This window comes from Choloepus didactylus, chromosome 13 (assembly GCF_015220235.1).
Source record: "Choloepus didactylus isolate mChoDid1 chromosome 13, mChoDid1.pri, whole genome shotgun sequence".
Lineage (NCBI taxonomy): Eukaryota > Metazoa > Chordata > Mammalia > Pilosa > Megalonychidae > Choloepus > Choloepus didactylus.
Window position 1 is genome coordinate 9,968,995 of NC_051319.1, and position 21,211 is coordinate 9,990,205.

The window sequence follows — 21,211 nt, forward strand, 5'->3', positions numbered from 1 at the left end:
AACACTGATTTCATACTTCAACGGCCATATCCTCATGCTTATAAATGCATTCATTTCTGGCTGCTTTTTGTTTTTGTTTATTTTCTTTCAGAAGATTTTTCTGATTTAGGGTCTGTCTTGCATGTATTACAACCAGAGAACAGTATTTGGAACCTAAATATGTTTGTGCTTCTGCATCAAAGGAACATTTGTTTCATTGGTTGATACCTTTTGATGAAATAAGATAATGTACAAGCTACATTAATTGTGAAAGTGACACTCAGTAGCTGACTTCAAAGGGCTCATTCTGTAAATTTTATTTTGAGTCATTATTGTGGTCCTAAGTTCTTATACTTTGTCATCTGGTTAATGTGAAACTACAACATTGTGACATTCACTCTGCCTTTGAGGCACATTAAGAATGGTTTTAAATTTTATAGGTTCATGTTGCAACTGACTAATATATAAAATAAATCGTCTATGTGTATAAAGCAGCAAAAAAAAATTGAGGAAGAGTGTAAAATATTCACAGAAAAACAGAAACTGAGAGTTTGTCAACAAGAGATCTGCCCTACAAGAAATATTAAAGTGAGTTCTGCAGCCAGAAAAGAAAAGATAGGAAACAGAGGCTTGGAGGTGAGTATAGAAATGAAGATTACTAGTAAGGGTAACTAAAAAGATAAAAAGAAAGACAAAAATAAGATATGACATAAAATCCAAAGGATAAAATGGCTTAAGTATTACTTTTACAGTAATAACATTGTATAAAATAGATCAAACTCCCTAATCAAAAGGCATAAAAGGCAGAATGAATTTAAAAAAATGTATGGGCCATCTATATGCTGTCTATAAGAGACTCACCTTAGACTACAGACACAAACAAGTTTGAAAGTGAAAGTTAGGAAAAAGATATTCCATGCAAACAGTTACAAAAAACAGCTGGGGTAGCGGTACTAATATAAGAAAAAATAGACTTTAAATGCAAAACTGTTCTAAGAGACAAAGGAAGATACTATATATTAATAAAAGGGGCAATGCACCAAAAAGAAATAACAATCATAAATTTTTATTCACCTAAAACCATGGTTTCCCAAAATACATGAGGCAAACACTGGCAAAACTGAAGGGATAAATAGACATCTCTACAATAATAGTTGGAGACTTCAACTACACCTAGACAGAGGATAAATAAGGAAACAGAGAACTTAAAAAATATGACAGATGAACTAGACCTAATAGACATATACAGAACATTGTACCCCCAAACAGCAGGACATATATCCTTCTCAAGTGCTCATGCAACATTCTCCAGGATAGACCACAGATTGGGTCAAAAAATATCTCAATAAATTTAAGAAGATTGAAATTATACAAAGCTCTTTCCCTGACCATAATGGAATAAGGCTAGAAGTCAATCACAGGTGGAAAACTGGAAAATTCACACATATATGGAATAGAAACTACACACTCCTGAACAATCAATGGGTCAAAAAAGAAAATGCAAGAGAAATCAGTAAATATCATGAGATGAATGAAAACAAGAACACAACGTATCAAAACTTACGGGATGCAGTGAAACAGAGCAAAAAGGGAATTTTACAGCCCTAAATGCCTACTTAAAAGAAAGAGCTAAAATCAAAGACCCGACTGAACACCTGGAGGAATTAGAAAAAGGAACAGCAACTTATCACAGAGCATGCAGAAGGAAAGAAATAACAAAGATTAAAGCAGAAATAAATGAAATGGAGAACAAAAACAATAAAGAGAATTAACAAAACCAGAAGTTGGTTTCTGGAAAAGATCAATAAAATTGACAAACCCTTAGTTAGATGGACAAAGAAAAAGAGGGAGAGATGCAAATAAAATCAGAAGTGAGGGGAGTGACATTACCACCCCCTCAGAAATAAAAAGGATTATAAAAGAATACTATGAACAACTGCATACCAACAAATTAGATGACCAACATGAAATGGATAAATTCCTAGAAACATACAAACAACCTACACTGACTCTAGAAGAAATAGAAGACCTCAACAGACCAATCACAATTAAAGAGATTAAGTCAGTCATCAAAAGCCTCCCAACAAAGAAAAGTCCAGGACAAATGACTTCACAGGTGAATTCTACCAATATTCCAAGAAGAATTAATGTCAATCTTGCTCAAACACTTCCACAAAATTGAAGAGAAGGAAACACTACCTAACTCATTCTATGAAGCCAGCATCACCCTAGTACCAAAGCCAGATAAAGATATAAGAAAAGAAAATTACAGACCAATTTCTCTAATGAATATAGATGCCAAAATCCTCAACAAAATATTTGCAAATTGAATCCAACCACACACTAAAAGAATTATACCCCATAATCAAGTGGGCTTTTTCCCAGGTATGCAAGGCTGGTCCAACACAAGAAAATCAACTGATGTAATATACCACATTAACAAATCAAAGGGGAAAAAACATATGATCATCTCAATTGATGCAGAAAAGGCATTTTATCAAGCATCCTGTCTTGATAAAAACACTTCAAAAGATAGGAATAGGAGGAAACTGCTTCAACATGATAAAGGGCATATATGAAAAACCCACAGCTAACATCATACTTAATGGTGAGAGACTGAAAGTTTTCCCTCTAAGTTTGGGAACAAGGCAAGGATGCCTGCTGTCACCACTGTTACTCAACATTGTGCTAGAAGATCCAGCTAGAGCAATTAGGTAAGAAAAATAAATAAAGCCATCCAAATTGGAAAGGAAGAAGTAAAACTGTCACTATTTGCAGATGATATGATCCTATATTTTTAAAATCCTGAAGAAATGACAACAAAACTATTTGAGCTAATAAATGAGTTCAGCAAAGTGGCAGAATATTAGATCAACACACAAAAATCAATGGTGTTTCTATACACTAGTAATGTGCTCTCTGAGGAGTTAATCAAGAAAAAACTCCATTTACAATATCAACCAAAATAATCAATTATCTATGAATAAATTTAACAAAGGATGCAAAGGACTTGAACACAGAAAACTAAAAAAGCATTGCTAAAAGAAATAAAAGATGTAAACAAATGGATGGACTTTCTGTGTTCATGGGTTGGAAGACTAAATATCACTATGATGTCGATTCAACCCAAACTGATTTACAGACTCAATGCAATCTAATCAAAATTCCAACAGCCTACTTTGCAGAAATGGAAAAGCCAATTAATAAACTTATTTGGAAGGGTAAGGGGCCCTGAATAGCCAAAAACATCTTGAAAAAGAAGTATGAAGTTGGAGGATTCACATTGCCTGACTTTAAAGCATATTACAAAGCTACAGTGGTCAAAACAGCATGGTACTGGCTTAAAGATAGGTATATTGACTAAAGGAATCAAATTGAGAGTTCAGAAATTGACCCTTACATCTATAGCCAATTGATATTTGACAAGGCTGCCAAGTCCACCCAACTGGGACAGAATGGTCTCTTCAACAAATGGTGCTGAAGAACTGGATATCTATAAGCAAATGATTGAAAGAGGATCCTTATCGCACACCTTATACAAAAATTAACTCAAAATGGATCAAAGACCTAAATATAAGACCCAGGACCATGAAACTCCTAGAAGAAATTGTAGGGAAGCATCTTCAAGATCTTGTGTTAGGCAATGGTCTCTTAGACTTTATACCCAAAGCACAAGAAATGAAAGAAAAAATACATAAATGGGACCTCCTCAAGATTAAAAACTTTTGTGCTTCAAAGGACTTTGTCAAGAAAGTAAAAAGGCAACCTACTCACAAGGAGAAAAAATATTGGGAAATCACATATCCTATAAGGATTTAATATCCAGAATATATAAAGAAATTCAACAATACAAAGACAAACTCAATAATACAAAGACAAAAAAAAATTAAAAATGGGCAAAAGATTTGACTACACTTTTTTCCAAATAGATACACAAATGGCTAAAAAGCATGTGAAAAGATGCTCAAACTTCATTATTAGGGAAATGCAAATCAAAACTACAATGAGATTTCATTTCACACCTACTAGAATGGCCACTATTTAAAAAAAAAAAAAGAAAGAAAGAAAGAAAGAAAACTACAAGTGTTGGAGAGGATCTGGAGAAATAGGAACACTGATGCACTGCTGGTGGGAAAAAGTAAAATGGTGCAATTGCTGTGGAAGCCAGTTTGGTTGTTCCTCAGGAAGTTAAGTATAGAATTGCCATATGATCTGGCCCTCCTGCTACTAGGTATGTTTCCAGAAGAACTGAAAGCAGGGATTTGAACAGACATTTTCACACCAATGTTCATAGTGGCATTATTCAAAATTGCCAAAAGATAGAAGCAACCCAAGCATCTGTCAATCGATGAATGGATAAGCAAAATGTGTTATATACCTATGATGTAATATTATTCACCTGTAAGAAGGAATGAAGTCCTGGTGCATATGACAACATGGATAAACCTTGAAAACATTACGTTGAGTGAAATAAGCCAGACAGAAAAGGACAAATATTGCATGATCTCACTGATATAAACTAATTATAACAAGCAAACTCATAGAGTTAGAATCTAGAATATAGGTTACCAGCAGATAGAATGGGGACAGAGAATGAGGAGCTGATGCTTAATTTGTGTAGAATTTCTATTTAGGTTGAGTATAAAGGTTTGGAAATGGATAGCGGTGATGGTAGCCCGTTATTGTGAATGTAATTAACAATGCTGAATCATGGTTGTTAATGTGGTTGAAAGGGGATGTTTTGGGTCATGTATGTTACTAGAAGGAAAGTTAGAAGATAAAATATGGGACTGTATACCATAGCAAACCCTGGTGTTAACTATGACTGTGTTTAATAGTACAAATATATAAGAATGTTCTTTCATGAGTTATAGCAAATGTGCATCACGGTAGAAGGTGTTGATAATAGGGCAGTGTATGGGAAAAGGTGCACCTAATGTAAACTATGGACTGTAATTAACAGTGATATATTAATATTCTTTCATCAATGTAACAAATTGTAACAAAGGTACCACACCAATACAAAGTGTCAACAAAAAGGGGGTATTCTTTCACTTCTGTTAAATGAAAGAAACCAGACACAAAGTACTACTTATTATATATTTCCATTTGTATAAAATGTAAATATAAATTAAATCTATAGAGACAGAATTTGATTAGTGGTTATGTAGTGCTGGGTATTGGTTATATAAGGGTATAATGTATGTGTGTGTGTGTAACCACTATATATATAGTGGTTATATAGGGGGATTGAGAGGTGACTACTAAGGGGTATGTAGTTTTCTTTCTGAAGTAACGAAAATGTTCTAAAATTTATTGTGGTGATGAATGCACAACCCTGTGATTTTTCTAAAAGCCATTGATTGTACACTTTTGATATATTGTATAGTATATGAATATATCTCAATAAAACTGCTTTTAAAAAATCTATGTTCACATAATAACCTGTACACAAATGTTTATAATAGCTTTATTCATAACTGCCAAAAACTGGAAACAACTCAAATGTCCTTCAACTGGGGAACTGATAAATTGTGGTACATACATTCAATGGAATACTACTGAGCAATAAAAAGGAATAAACTACTAATATAGACAACAACATGGATAAACTCAAATGCATTACGCTAAGTAAAAGAAGCCAGATTCAAATGACTACGTAATGTAGGATTCCATTCATATGGCATTCTTACGAAGGAAAAACTATAGGGACAGAAACAAATCAATGTTTGCCTGGGGCTGGGTGTGGCAAGAAGGGTTGACTACAAAGGGACAGGGGAGAATTGGGGTGATGATAGAACCATTCTCTATCTTAACTGTGGTAGTGGTTACAAAACTGACCACATTGCCAAAACTCACAGAATTGTCCATAAAAATGATGACTTTTACTGTGTGTGTAAACTATACCTTAATTTTTAAAATAGAAAAAAATCCTTCACAGTAATAATTTTGTAAAATATAACAACCTTCTAGAAAAATGTTACAATAAGACCTACATCATACAAACCCAAATTCTTTACTATTAGATTCAATTGACATAAAATTACTTTTGTGAAATTGTCCTTTCTAATAGCTTATTCTCAGTTTCGGAACTTACTGCATCACCAATTGGGTAGCAGACAATTTGCAACCTGTTCTATTCTGCAGACTACGCTTTGAATAGCACTGGTGTAGGGGTTATTTGTTGATGGTGTTCTTGAAATCCATTTCCACCTCCTAACAGTGCCCCAGTTACTTGTAAGCAATCACTTCCCCACTGCACACAGTCTTGTGGGGCTATAATCTAGCCCCAGTAGTCTGCTGGCCATGGTGCAGGCAGGCAACCCTATCTAGGTTCTGGATGCTCACCCTGTGCAATTTAAACCTTAGGTAAAGGAACAAAGAGACAGGACACAACGGCCGTACCATTCTATACCAGCAGTATGTTCTACCTAAACATGGCCTGGTTCAAGGTTATGGATTTGGTTATCTATTTCTTGGCCTCTGGAACACCTTTGTTTCTGCATTTTTCCAAGTCTAGTTCTCCAGCCTACTATCAAATATATGAGCCCCCACTAGACTTGCAATAAATTCTCTTCTGCATAAATTAGCCGGTTATTATCTGTTGCTGGCAACTAAAGAACCCTGATTCATTCACACAGGTAATTGAAATACATACAAAGAGGTGCCCTCCAAAGGTCACAAGTCTCAAACTGCAGAACTTTCTCCTCACCCGTGGAGATTAAGTCTCTAACAGATAAAGGTAAAAGAAGACTCTCATACTGGCACTTGTCAATGGTGCCAAGTTACAATTTACCAGTCCCATCAGAGGGTCCCAGTACTACACTGTGGCTTCATAACCAAGGCTGTATTTGACTTCTAAGCCTAAGCTTCCAGGTTCAGCTATAAGAGAAGGCAGAGTGTTGGTGTTTGTTTCTTTCCCTCAACCAAGTGGACAGCAAACTGCAGTCACATGCGAACTGCAAAAAGCAAGGAACATACACAAGACACTTTTCTCATCTCCTATATAGAGTTTAATAATCATTCAAACAGAAGTCACTCTTCCCCAAACTAAATATAACATAAAAGGAGGAGGATGAGAGAGAGTGGAGCGTTAACATACATTCCTTGAAAATGCAACATCTTTGGCCCCCTTACATCAAATCTTCCTGAATTTCTTCTCTCTCTCTCTCTCTCTCTCTCACTCTTTCTGTCAGCTACTCCTGTACTTCTTGTAACTCTACTCACTACTATTTCTCTCAGGCCCTCATTTTTCTCTGGGGTCTCATTGCATTACCACAAATGTAGACCCATAAAAATTCTTACATTATGAGAAACATGTTTTCTCCCCTGGAGTCTCACACACAAAGAATTAGTCTGGAATCCAGCATCCCAGGAGTTTCCCGATTGTCCCCTCCTTACTGTGTTACTTAATTCAAATTCTTTGAGCTTCAGTTTCTCATCTCCAAGATAAACAGAGTATTGTTATTTGTCCTATGAAGAAAGCAAACAGAAAGGCAGAAGCACACCGAATCATCTCTAAGGATCTGGATTCGCATCTTCATTTGTCTCTGTATATTTAAAGGTGATGTATTGGCTCTTGCCCTAAACAAGACTTAAATCCACCTGCGTTCATGTAGAGATCTCAGCTGGTTCAAATCCCTGTTGGTGGTTTTAGAACCAGAACACAAAATAAAAACAACATATTTCGACTTTAGGTAGTAAGGAGGACTGAACTTACCACTAATGTGGGAAAAGTTAAAACAAAAAAAAGAGTTTGTGGCCATTGAAATAGAGGACACTACACAGTAAACAACAGGAAATGTAATGTCTATTGGACGCCCTTCCATCCACCGTAGATAACTTGCTGCTTTGTCTTTTACATTTCTTTTACATGTCAAAGATGGGTTTAAATGCTCTAATTCTGCTTGCAAAATGCATGAGAGTATCAGGATCCATTACGTAATATTTTATCCAAATAAGACTGCTTTGCATAAGCAAATATATCCAATTTTTATATATATTAACTCTCCTAAATGTCATCACAAACTGTGAGCAAATAGTATTTGGGAGGAAAGCAGAGAATAGGAATCAAAGCCATGAATTTTAATCAATCCCATCACTTTAAACATAAAGAGCCCCAGAAAGTGGGAATGCAAATGACTTGTAGCATCTTATAGTAGTTTGCTACAGTTCTGCCTCAAGAATATACTAGTTGGAGGTTGTCAGGTAACATGAGAATAAATTATTCTCTGATTCTCTACAAGAGTAGCTTGTTTCTCTATGGGAAGAAAACTGAAGTCATCCACAGAAAACTAAAGTCATTTTAAAAGCCTTCTTGGAAAAAGACCTGTAAGACATTACAGGTTCAGTTCTTGTGATCATCTTTATCAGATTCTGGGGTTTGGCATAACGGGAAGATATACTTATAAACTGCAATTCCTATTACCTATGTAAATAATGTTTCTGGTTAGCCGTGTTGCTAACAGTCCAGTGCTAAATATGACAAGGTCATAAACTGTATGAGTCAACTCTGGGGACATATACTTCATCCAGCTGTGACACAGAATGAAAAATATAAGTGGATCAGTTCAAAGCCATCTCCAAAACTAGAAAAAGAATTCAAAAGGGCATGGTATTTGATGTATACCAGCCACAAGAAGGGACACCATTTAGCACAGGTTTCCAGAGATGGCCTCTAGGTCAGGCGGCCTGGGTTCTGAGCTAAGCTCTGTCACTTGTTCACCAAAATCATCGTCCCTTTGTCAAAATCATTTTCAATCTCATCTGTAAAATGGGAACGATGACAATAAGATCTGCTTCACAGGATATTGTACCAGTTTGTAGGTATTGTGTTCCCCAGAAAAAGCCACGTTCTTTGACGTAATCTTGTGGGGACAGACCTATTAGTGTTCATTAAGTTGAAACGTTTGGATTGCATTGTTTCCATGGAGATGCACACCACCCAACTGTAGGTGGTAACTCGGATTGAATAATTTCCATAGAGGTGTGACCCCGCCCATTTAGCGTGGGCTTTGATTCGTTCACTGGAGCCCTATAAAAGCTCAGACAGAAGGAGCAAGCCTGCCACAGCCAAGAGGGACACTTTGAAGAATGTGCAGGAGCTGAGAGAGGAGCTGCAGTTTACAGAGACATTCTGGAGACAGCATTTGAAAGCAGATTTTTGCTCCAGAGAAGCTAAGAGAGGACAAATGCCCCAAGAGCATCTGAGAGTGACATTTTGGAGAGATGCTGAAGCCTAGAGAGGAACGTCCTGGGAGAAAGCCATTTTGAAACCAGAACTTGGAGCAGACGCCAGTCGTGTGCCTTCCCAACTAACAGAGGTTTTCCAGATGCCATTGGCCATCCTCCAGTGAAGGCACCCGATTGTTGATGCATTACCTTAGACACTTTATGGCCTTAAGACTGTAACTGTGTAACCAAATAAACCCCCTTTTATAAAACCCAATCCATCTCTGGTGTTTTGTATTCTGGCAGCATTAGTAAACTAGAATAGATATCAAGCCCAGTATTTGCCTGATTAAGAGCCAGTTTTCTTGCTCCTGAAGTAGAACTAGAAGCAAATTCTTTTTCCTTCTACTAACTGGAGCTATACACAGAGAACACAGGCTCACAAAGTGTAAGTAAAATACAAGCAGGTTTTTTACTTGCTTACTTCTCACTAGAGCCAAGGGGAAAGAACTGGACTTGTGCAGTCAACAAGTGCACAAGAGGTTCCTGTGTCTCCTCCCTCTAAGCAGGCAGCACACACTGAGCTGGAGAAGGGGTGGAGAGGGAATCATTCATGTAGCTTTGAGTTTTTCCCTCTAGCCTAGGAAGGGAATCCATCTCCACCAGTAGGTCCTGGCAGCAGCCACGGAGATGTCACGATCCAAGGCATGCCCTGCTACCTCAGGCTGCCTTGAGTCCCAGCATTGGGCCATGTTTATTTATGGTACCAGGTGAGTGTAGACTTTACTTCCACTGAAACTAACCAGACATTTTGGGGTAACCCACCAGTCCTTTAAAAAATATCTAACTGAAGGCTAAATCGCAATTTTACATTGCAAAAATAACACTGGTCCTTAAATTCAAATTGCTGTATTATTCAGGCTTCAACTACTTTACTGTAGTCTATAGAACAAAGAAAATCTCTTCACAAAGGGGTATTTGCTTGAGTGTGGAAGGGTCCACACCCAAAAAAGGAAATTATCCCAGGAATCCATATGCATCACAGGGTTAGTGCAGGACCTAGCCCACAGCAGGTGAACAATAAATGTTAGTTACCAGTTAAGTAATGAAACTAAAATTATGTACTAGAATTCAAGTGCATTTTTAAAATCCTAAATATATCTTCATTGGAATCTCCAATACATTCTCATGGCAGACAAAAAATTATACTCGTCAATGAAATAACTCAAACTCTTCCTACTTAAAAACTCTTTTTTGTAGTTTAACTAACTTAGCACTTTGTGGTTAAATATTCAGTCAATTCAAATTTCAAACTCCCTAGCAGGTCTGTTTCTGTCTTCCTCTCCTCCTGTGGGTCCAGAGGGAAGCCCAGGCATCCTAATGGGTATAGAAATGACCTCTGATTCTTGTGCTACTGCTGGTTGTGGTACGGCTTGTCTGGTTTCGTGGTGCCCAGTGCCAAGCTAATCATAGGCTTCTTTAGTGGGCTGGAAGCCTCCCTGGGTTCACCCAAAACCATGGAGCACTAGGCTATGTTCTCAGAACCCCTTGTCTAACTGGGTATTCCCACTTTCCTCTCTCCTTCCCTTTCCTCCCCCAGCAGAGCTTCACTGCCAGAGAGGAAGAGAAGAGATACACATCTATTTACCTTACTTCTTTTTCTTTCCTCTCCTCCTCTGGAACCCAAAGAGCTTTTCTCTTCTCCTTTCAGCTAGGTGGGAGCATCCCTTGTGTAGTTTTTCCTCCCTCCCTACTTAGAATAACAACTCTGTAATCTCAGTTCATCAGGATGGATTCTAGACATGTAAAATGATGTGTTTAGAATTTAGACACATCTTTTCTCTAACAAAAAAAAAGTCTAACTTTCAAAATTATTGCTTCAATGGGGATTCAAAAAAGTTGTCATTTGGGATTCAACACTGAGATTCAACACACAACTGTGTATGTTAGAATACTTTTTGCTCTAAATAACGGAATTCTTAATGGGCTTGAACATTGGAGATTTTGGTTATCTCTTATAACAAGAAGTTAGGAAGTTCAATGGTTGGTTCAGTGACTCAACGATGGCATCAAAGACCCAGGGTCTTTCCATCTTTCCACTCAGGCTTCCTCAGAGGGTCGACAACCCTTTCCACATGGTACAAGATGGCAGACAGCAAGGCCCCACTTGCAAGTGTCAACAGAAGGATAAGAAAAGAGGAGACTTTTCTCATGGACCCTCTTTTAATTAGGAAGGAAAACATTTCCCAGAAACCCTCAGCAATGTTTCCTCAGGCCTCTGGTCTTAATTGACTCTCCTGCCCATGCTTAGCTACAAAGGAGGCTGGGAAAGTGAGTGCATTATTTGCCATTATCATGGAAGGTAGATCTGCCAGCAAGAAACCCAGGAGAGGTGCTACAACCCTGTATTCCAAGCTGTTCTCACCTTCTCCTTCCTCAGCCAACAAGCTTCCCTGCTCAGCTTTAATAGCAGAAGGGCTATAAGAATAAGGGAAAAGAAAACAGATTACTGAAAGGAAATAATCAGGAAGTGCTTAAAATATATCATCTCTGTTAAAGCATAATCACAAACATATTTAACCTCTCTGAACCTTAATTTCTTCATCTGTAAAATATAAAATAGGTATGATTTTATCTGCAACATAAGGTCATTTTAAGACAAATGACATAATATGTGGCAAGTACTTGTTACAGTATCTGGTCTATAGTAGTCACTAAATAGTTATTAAAAATTTCAGACAAAGGAGCATATTTAAAACGTATTAAATAATGAAGGCATACATTTTAAGTATACTATAGTATGGAAAAAGAAGAAGTGTGTGTTGGAGTCATCTGGAAAGCATTCACTATGAAGTAGGGTATGAGCTGGCCTTGAGGATGGCTAGAATTTGAACAGTAAAGATTAGACAAGAAAACATTTCAAGTGGAAGAAACAGCCTGAAGGGAAGGGCAAGACTGGAGCGGAGAATAGTATTCACGGTGGCGGACAGAGAAAGGTACTGATCCCAAGTAAATGCCTACTGTGTGCCAAGCATTGTGACAGATTCTTTACAGATGTCCCATTTAAGTTTCTTAACTTCTTTGTGAGGTGGCTTTTAACCACCCCAGTATGTAGATGAAGAAACCGAGGCTCATAGAGGTTAACTCACTTCCCTAAGGAAGTGGAACAGCTGAGCTAGAATTCAATCCAAGTTTGTCTGAATCCACGACCATCTCTTCTCATGACGTTTGTGCTGTTTCTACAGAGAAATTCTGTTTAATAAGATATTTGGAACCAGGAGAAAGCCCTGAAATAGCATGTGTCTGTTGTCTCTTTCACAATTACCATAGTGTCTTGCCACAGAAATGCTCAGTATACACTTCAGGGGTGGGAGGGTGAATAGATGGATGGAGGGAATAAAAACATTGTTGCTATGGGCAATTGTGTATGCAAAAAGCCAAAGTAATTCCTGGTATTTCTTCACATTGGACTTGGCTCTAGATCAGTACCCTTCAAAACAGTACCCATTAGCCCCCATACCTATTAAAATTAAAATTTTTATTAATTAGAATAAAATAAAAATTCAATAACTTCATTGCACTAGCCACATTTCAAATGCCCAGTAGCCACATGTGGTTTAGTGACCACATATTTGATGGTGCAGATACAGAACATTCCATCATCACAGAAAGTTCCATTGGGAAGCACTGCTCCAGAGTCTTCCGATCATAGACCCGCTCCCGCATGTCTCTGTGAGCATACTCCTTGTGCTTTAGGGATGAATAATGAGAAAACAGGTAAACATAAGCCCAGCCAATCTCCCACTGGCCAAGGCCTTTCTTAAACTGCACAGATCAGTGGGGACCTGGCTCCATGGTGAGTGTTCCTTCCTCACACAGGCAGAGAAACTGCTTGCTTCACTGGATCTCTCAATAGACCAAAGGTGTCATTGACATTTGGCTCCATTCAAACTATAAACATCTAACAAGCTCCAGATGCAAAAACTGTAGATTTAAATCCTGTCAATATGGACACTAGGGCCTGAAATGAAACACTTGGCATTAGATTTGACTAAAATGTTACACTCACAATTTATTGGTTCAATAAAATGTGAATGCTAAGAGCCAATTTTTAGGTTGGAGCCTCCACACATACGTATGTGTGTATGTGTGTATGTGTGTGTGTGTGTAAATGAGTTTTTCAAGGCAAAGGTGATAGCAGAGTTAAAAACTGGTCTTCAAAACAGAGCTTTGGTGATCATAATTTCTAATAAATACAAAATGTTATTCATGATAAATGTGTCACCATATAAAACTTTTCCTGAGTTGAGTAATAAAACAAAATTGCTGATAAACCACAGTGTATATTAAAAGCAAAGACACAAACAGCAGAAGAAATTGGAGAAGAAAATGTTTTTCTCTGACACGGTTGGTTGTAACATGTCACGCTGCAAATGACTGACTGATGAAAAGAGGAACACGGTAATCTTTGTAGCTGTAGAGGAGACTTAGAAAGCAGTAACAGTTATATTAAATGTTTGACTCAAGATAAGCATGACAGTTAAAAATAAAACAAAATCTTGCCTCTTCTAGTCAACAGAAATCATAAAAAATACTTTTACTCTCTGGCAGCCATTCCATCCCCTGTTTAAACACAGTTTAAAGTGTAAATATGGGAAGATGGAGTAGATGTACTTTTCTCTATTACTCCCATAAAATAAAACTGAAAACCCTGGACATTATAAATGGACATACATAAGAAGATTTTGAAAACGGAAAGAAGAAGGAAAAAAAGCTAGGAACCTCAGAACCCAAGGAACGAAATAGTATAGGTTCCCTAAGTTTTCTTTTTGTCTCATATATCCCAGATTTGAAGCTAAATAAACTGGCAATCCACAAACACCAAGAGGCACAGGCAAAAAAAAAAAAAAAAAAAAAAAAAAAACCAACAAAATCCTGCATTCTCTAGCCAAAGGACAAGGAAAAGGGCAGCCTAGCAAAGCAGAAAACTTTCAGGCAATAACTGCTCCAATCCAGCCCAATGCCGCAGAAAAATCTATGGCCACACCCCCACCCATGCCAACAAAGCTAAGTGGGGAGCCTAGACTTCAACTCCTAATGCTGAAATGAGGAACTCCAACCCCCCTGCCTGGGTGGTGTCAGAGAAGACCTAGTGGAAAGTCAGGATATTCATCACCAAAGTAACAAGGCAACCTCCCCACCCACGGTGTTAGTGGAGTTCACCTGGGGAACAGTAATGGGGCACTCCTACTACCCCTCCCACCCAGGGGAGTATCAGTAAAGAGCAGGTGCAGTGCCAGAGGTCCCAGTGATGATGAGCCACTCCCCCAAGTATCAATACAGACCTAGTGGAGAACCTGGCCTTCTAACCCCACCTGGTACTAAGGAGGTGGCCTCTCCTCTCCATGATGGACTGGTGGCAGAGAAACCAACTAAAACAGAAGATTTAAATAAGATTCAGAGCCTCATAACATAATACCCAAAATGTCCAGGTTACAATCAAAAATCACTCATAATACTAAGAACCAGGAAGATCTCAAACTTAGTATAAAAGACAATCAATGGGTGTTCGCTTCAGCAGCACATATACTAAAATTGGAATGATACAGAGAAGATTAGCATGGCCCCTGCGCAAGGATGACACGCAAATTCGTGAAGCGTTCCATATTTTTTTAATTTCTGGGGGTTGTGGTAGAAACAAGTTTGCAGAAATGTAGTTATTTTAGGTTATTTGTTTTTCTTATTCCTTTGTTGAGTTATAGTCTATTTTTCTTGGGGTAGGGTAGGAACATGTTGGAAGCAATGTAGTTATTTTAGGTTATATGTTTTTTCTTAGTCCTTTGTTTTGGTTTTGAAATGTTTTTTTATTGCTTGTTTTTAAATTTTTTGATAAAGTTAAGAAAAACAAGGAATGAGTGTGAGAAAAAGTAAATGAACAATGAGGGGAGGTGGGGAATGGAATGTTTTGGATGTTCTTTTTTATTCTAATTTTTATTTTATTTTTTGGAGTAATGAAAAGTTCAGAGATTGATTATGGTGATCAATGTACAACTATGAACAACTGATTGTGCACTTTGAAGGACTGTATGTTGTGTAAATATATCTCAATACAACTGCATTTAAAAAAAAAAAAAGACAATCAATGGATGCCAACAGTGAGATGAGAGGCAAAGATTTTTAAGCTGCCATGATAAAAATGATTCAATGAACAATTATGAACATGCTTAAAACAAATGACAAAATACAATCTCAGCAAACAAACAGAAAGACTCAATAGAGAAGAAGATATAAAGAATCAAATGGAAATTTTAGAATGAAAAATACAAGAACTGAAATAAACACTCAATGAATAGGTTCAACAGCAGATTGTGAAGACAGAAGAAAGCATCAGCAAAATAAAAGAACTATAGAAATTACCAGATCTGAATAAGAGAGAAAATAGACTGAAATAAAATGAAGAGAGTTTCAGGAAGCTGTGGGCCTAAACAAAAGATCTAGCATTTTTATCACAAGAGTCCTAGAATGAGAGTAAAAATAAAGTGGGGCTGAAAAAGTACTGAAAGAAATAATGGCTGAAAACTTCCCAAATTTTGCAAAAGATATAAACCTACAAATTCAAGCAGGTGAGAGAACCCAAGCAGCATAAATGAAAGAAATCCACATTAAGACACATGATAGTCAAACTCATGAAAACTAAAGACAAAGAAAAGTCTTAAAAGCAGTGAAAAAGAAATGACACCTTATATATAAAAGAAATACTATTCAAGTTACAGTAGATTTCTCATCAGAAACCATGTAGGCTAGAAGGAAGTGGCACAACATTTTGATAGAAAGGAATTGTCAACCCAGAATTCTATATTCACTGAAAATACCTTTTCAAGAATGAAGGGAAAATTAAAACATTCTTAGATTAAGGAAAACTAAGAGAACTTTGTTGCCACTAGAACTACCCTAAAATAATGGTTAAAGGAAGTTCTCAAAACAGAGAAGAAATGACAAAAAAAAAAAAAAAAAAAAAGGGAACTTTGGAACATCAGGAAGGAAGAAAGAACACAGTAAGCAAAAATGTGTAAGTATCATAAACTTTCCTTATTTTCTTGAGACTTCTAAATTTCATTTGAGGGTTGAAAATAAAATTGTAACACTGTCTGACATGATTCTAAATGTATATAGAGAAAATATTTAAGACAATTATATTATAACCAGGAGGACAAAGGGACACAAAGGGAAGTTAAGTTTCTACATATCATTTAAAATGGTAAAATGGTAGCACCAGTAGAGAATGATAAGATTAGATAGATAGATAGACAGATAGATGATAGATAGATAGATAGATAGATAGATAGATATAGATACATGATAAATAAAGAAAAAATAATTTAATGATGAGAGCAACCACATAAAAAGCAATACAGAGAGATAAACTCAAAACACTATATTTAAATCAAAATGGAGTTCTAAAAATTGTTCAAGTAACCCATAGGAAGCTAAGAAAAAGAAAACAAGAAATGAAAACTAAAGAGAACAAAGGGAAAACAATAAAGTCACAGACTTATGCCCTAATATATTAGTAATTAATTTAAATATAAATTGTCTAAATACACCAATTAAAAGACAGAGCTTGGCATAGTGGTCTTAAAAACATGTCATATTATCTTCTGTCTACAAAAAAGAAATCACTTCAAATATAATGTTATAGGCAGAATGAATGTACAAGGATGAAAAAAAATATTTATTATGCAAATATTAATCAAAAGAAAGCAGGAGTAGTTGTATTCATATCAGATAATGTAGGCTTCCTAGCAAAGAAAATTACCAGAGACAGAGAGGATTATTATATAATGATAAAAGTGTCAGTTCACCAAGAAGACAAAGCAATCCTATATGAGTATGCATTACATAACAGAGCTACAAACTATGTGAAGCAAAAATCTGACAGAACTGAAAGAAGAAATAGACAAATCCACAAGTATAGTTGAAAACTTCAATATCCATTTCTCAACAAGTGATAAAACAAGTAGACAGAAAATGAGAAAGAATATAGAAGAAATCAACAACACCATAACCAACAAGACCCAATAAACATTTATAGAACATTCTACTCAACAAAAGCAGAATACTTGCTCTTTTCAAGTGCCCATGGGACATACCCCAAGATATACCATCTTGATATACAAACTTCAACAAATTTAAAAGAATCAAAATCATACAGTATGTTCTCTGGCAACAATAGAAAAAAAAACTTGAAATAAATAATAGAAAGATATGAGAAAAAAACTCCAAATGCTTGGAAACTAAACAGCATACTTCTAAATAATACATAGATCAAAGAGGAAGTCTCAAGAGAAATAAAAAAGTACATTGGACTGAATGAAAATTTAAATACAACATATAAAAATGCTAAAGCAGTGCTGAAATGGAAATTAATAGCACTAAATGCAGATATTTGAAAAGAAGAAAATCTCATATCACTATTCTAAGCCCCAACATGAGAACCTAGAAAAAGAAGAGCAAAATAAACCTAAAATAAGCAGAAGAAAATAAATAATAAAGATTGCATTAATAAAAAGGATAAGTCACTGAAACTGAAAACAAATAAGCAATAAAGAAAATCTTTCAAATAAAAAACAATAAAATTGACAAACCTCTAGCAAGACTGAAAAAAAGAAAAAAAAAAAAAAAAAAAGGAAGACATAAATTGCCAATATCAGGAAGAAAACAGTATATCACTACAGGTCCTGTATATACTTATTTGAAAGCTAGTTAAGAAATAAACCTATAAAAAATTCTAAACACAAAAATTTGACAACTTAGATTAATGAAATGGACAAATTCCTCACAAAAAACAAACTACTGCAACTCACCCAGTATGAAATAGATAAATTAAATAGCCCTAATAACTATCAAATTAATTTAATCTGTAATTTGAAAACTCCCCAAAATGAAATCTCCATACCCAAATGGTTTCACTTGAGAATTCTACCAAAAATTTAAAGAAAAACAAACACCAATTCTTCACAATCTTTTCCAGAAAATAAAGAGGAGGGAACACTCCTCTATTCATTTTATGAAGCTAGTATTGCCCCAATTCCAAAATGAGACAAAGACAGTACAAAAAATAAAACTTCAGATCAATATCCTTCTTGAATATAGAGGCAAAAATCCTTAACAAAATATTAGCAAATAGATTTCAGCAATATATATATATATATATATATATATATAAAATTATATACCATGACATACTAGAATTTATTCTAGGGAAGAAAGACTGGTTCCATATTCAAAAGTCAACAAAGGGTATCAGTATGAACTCAGGTTTAGCTTAATATAGATACAAATGGCTACATATAGAAATACTTATTGATGTGTGTATATACACTAGCTGGTATATGGACATATTTTCCCTTGTTCTGTCAGCTAAGAGGGGCTAAAAAAAAACACCCAGCAGCAATGAGCACACCTAGTGCCCAGATCTTGGTTTCTAATACCATTTTTCAATAAAAGCCCTGAAGAAATGACTGATTCCAGGAAGAGGGCAGGAAATATAAAAGGTGAGCCTGGAATATGTTACAGTGCCATAAAGTAAAGGATTGCTTAAAACAAAAAAAACAGAACATTGATGGGCTATGTCAAAGGGAAAAAGATTTGGGAGCCAACTGAAAAAGATCTCAATTGCCAAAGCTGGAACAAATTGAGCAGCCAAATAAATGATCATAATGCAAAGTGCCAAATAAATATCCATGAGTCCATACTGACATAAATACATGATTGAATAAATAAATGGAAAAGAAGAAAGAAATCTCCCATGCAGAAGAATTTCAAATAACTTATGTAGATACTCTACCCTTGAGAAGTAAAAATGTAATCCTCCACTTTTTTCCAAAGAGTATGATATGGAAGAGGGTGTGGGAGTAATTTTACAGTATATAAACCTGAAAAACAGTACCACAGCCAGATGACCAAGGTCAACATCAACAGTGATAAATCACGCTGATAGTATGTACCCTTGATACATTGTAATGAAAATGGCACTTTACCTCTGTGGTCTTCCCTCCAAAAACATCCATATCACAGGCTAATCATAAGAAAAACATCAGACAAATTCCAAAAGAAGGGTATCCTACAACACACCTGAGCAGTATCCTCAAAACTATCATGACCATCAAAAACAAGGAATGTCTGAGAAACTGTCACAGCCAAGATGAGCCTAAAGAGAAATGGCAACTAAATGTAATTTAGTCCTGGATGGGATCCAGGAACAGACAAAGGACATTAGGTAAAAACTTAGGAAATCTGTATAAACTATAGACTTCAGTTAATAATAATGTATTGATATTGGATCATTAATTGTAACAAGGCTAGCATATAATGAAAGATGTTAATAACAGGGAATACTGGGTATGATAAATATGGGAATTCTCTGTAATATCTGCTTTTTCTGTAAATCTAAAACTGTCCTAAAAAAATAGTCTGTTAAAAAAAAAAGCAAATCAATGTAATCCACCATATTTTAACAGGCTAAAGAAAGAAATCATGTCATCATATCAATTGATGGAGGAAAAAGCATTTGACAAAATGCAACACCAATTCAGGATAAAAACTCTGAGAAAAATCAAACTAGTGGGAGTATTGGTTTGAAGCTGTTATGTACCCCAGAAAAAGGCCATGTTTTTAATCCATTCTTTTAAGTGCAGACCTATAGTGGGTACGACCTTATGCTTAGGTTATTTCAATTGAGGTGAGTTTTTATCCTTTTACTGAGTCCTTTATGAGAGGATAAAAGACAGTAAAGGCCCAGAGAGCTCAGAGAAGCCCCAGAGAAGTTGAGAGACAGGGACACACCCACAGAAGCTCAGAGAGGAAGCCACTTAAGCCAGAATCCGAAAGCAATGAAACCCAGAAGGACCAGCAGACACCGGCCATGTACCTTCCCATGTAACAGAAGTGTCCCAGATGCCAGCAGCCTTTCTTCAGAGAAGGTATCATCCTTTTGGTGACTTAATTTGGCCATTTTTATGGTCTAAGAACTGTAAATTATAAGTTAATAAACCCCCATTGTAAAAGCCACCCCATTTCTGGTATATTGCCTTCTAGCAGCTTTAGCAAACTGAAACTGTAGGGAATTTACTCAACTTGATAAAAAGTATCTACAAAAAAATCTACAAATAACATTATACGTAATGGTGAAAGGCAGAATGTTTTGCCCTTAAGACTAAAAACAAGGCAAGGATGTGTGTTCTCACCACTCGTATTCCAGGACTGAAACCTAGGCCTAGAAGTTTTAACCAGTCCAATGAGGCAAGACAAGGAAACAAAAGGCTTAAAGATCAGAAAGGAAGAAATAAAACTGTCCTATTTGCAGATGACATGATTATCTATGTAGAAAATCCCAAGGAACCTATTAAAAAAAAAAAAAAGAACTAATAAGTGAAGTCAGCAGTTACAGGATACAGGATACAGAAAAAATTCAAGTGTACTTCTATATTCTAATACTAAAGATATAGACATTGAAATTAAAAATACAATACCATTTACAATCATTTAAAAATGAAATACTTAGGCATAAATGTAACAAAACATGGACAGAACTTATATGCTGAAAACTGTAAGACTCTTATGAAAGAAATTAAAGAACATTTAAATAAATGGAGAGCCATCATGTTTATGGATTAGAAGACTCAACATAATAAAGATGTCACTTCTCCCTGAAGTGATTACAGGTTTAATGCAATTCTTACCAAAATCCCACCAAGATTTTTTTGTAGATATAGAGAAGATTATTCTAAAATTTATATGAAAAGACAAATGAACTAGAACAACTAAAATAATTTTGAAAAAAAGAACAAAGTAGGAGAAATCTGATCTGATGACCTATTACATAGCTATAGTAATCAAGATTGTATGGTATTGATAGAGAGATAAATAGATTAATGGAACATTATAAAGAACCCAGAAATAGACCCACACAAATATATCCAACTTATTTTTGACAAAGGTGCAAAATCAATGGCGATAGCCTTTTCAACAAATGGTAGTAGAGCAACTGGACATCCATTAG

The 21,211-nt window shown here is 35.9% G+C and overlaps 1 non-coding gene across 1 annotated transcript; it reads left to right on the forward strand.

Moving 5' to 3' along the window:
* The first annotated feature begins 14,715 nt into the window (after positions 1-14,715).
* Positions 14,716-14,822, forward strand: LOC119508614. Its single transcript, XR_005211517.1, has one exon. It is a non-coding gene; the product is annotated as a U6 spliceosomal RNA (small nuclear RNA).
* The last annotated feature ends 6,389 nt before the right edge of the window (positions 14,823-21,211 follow it).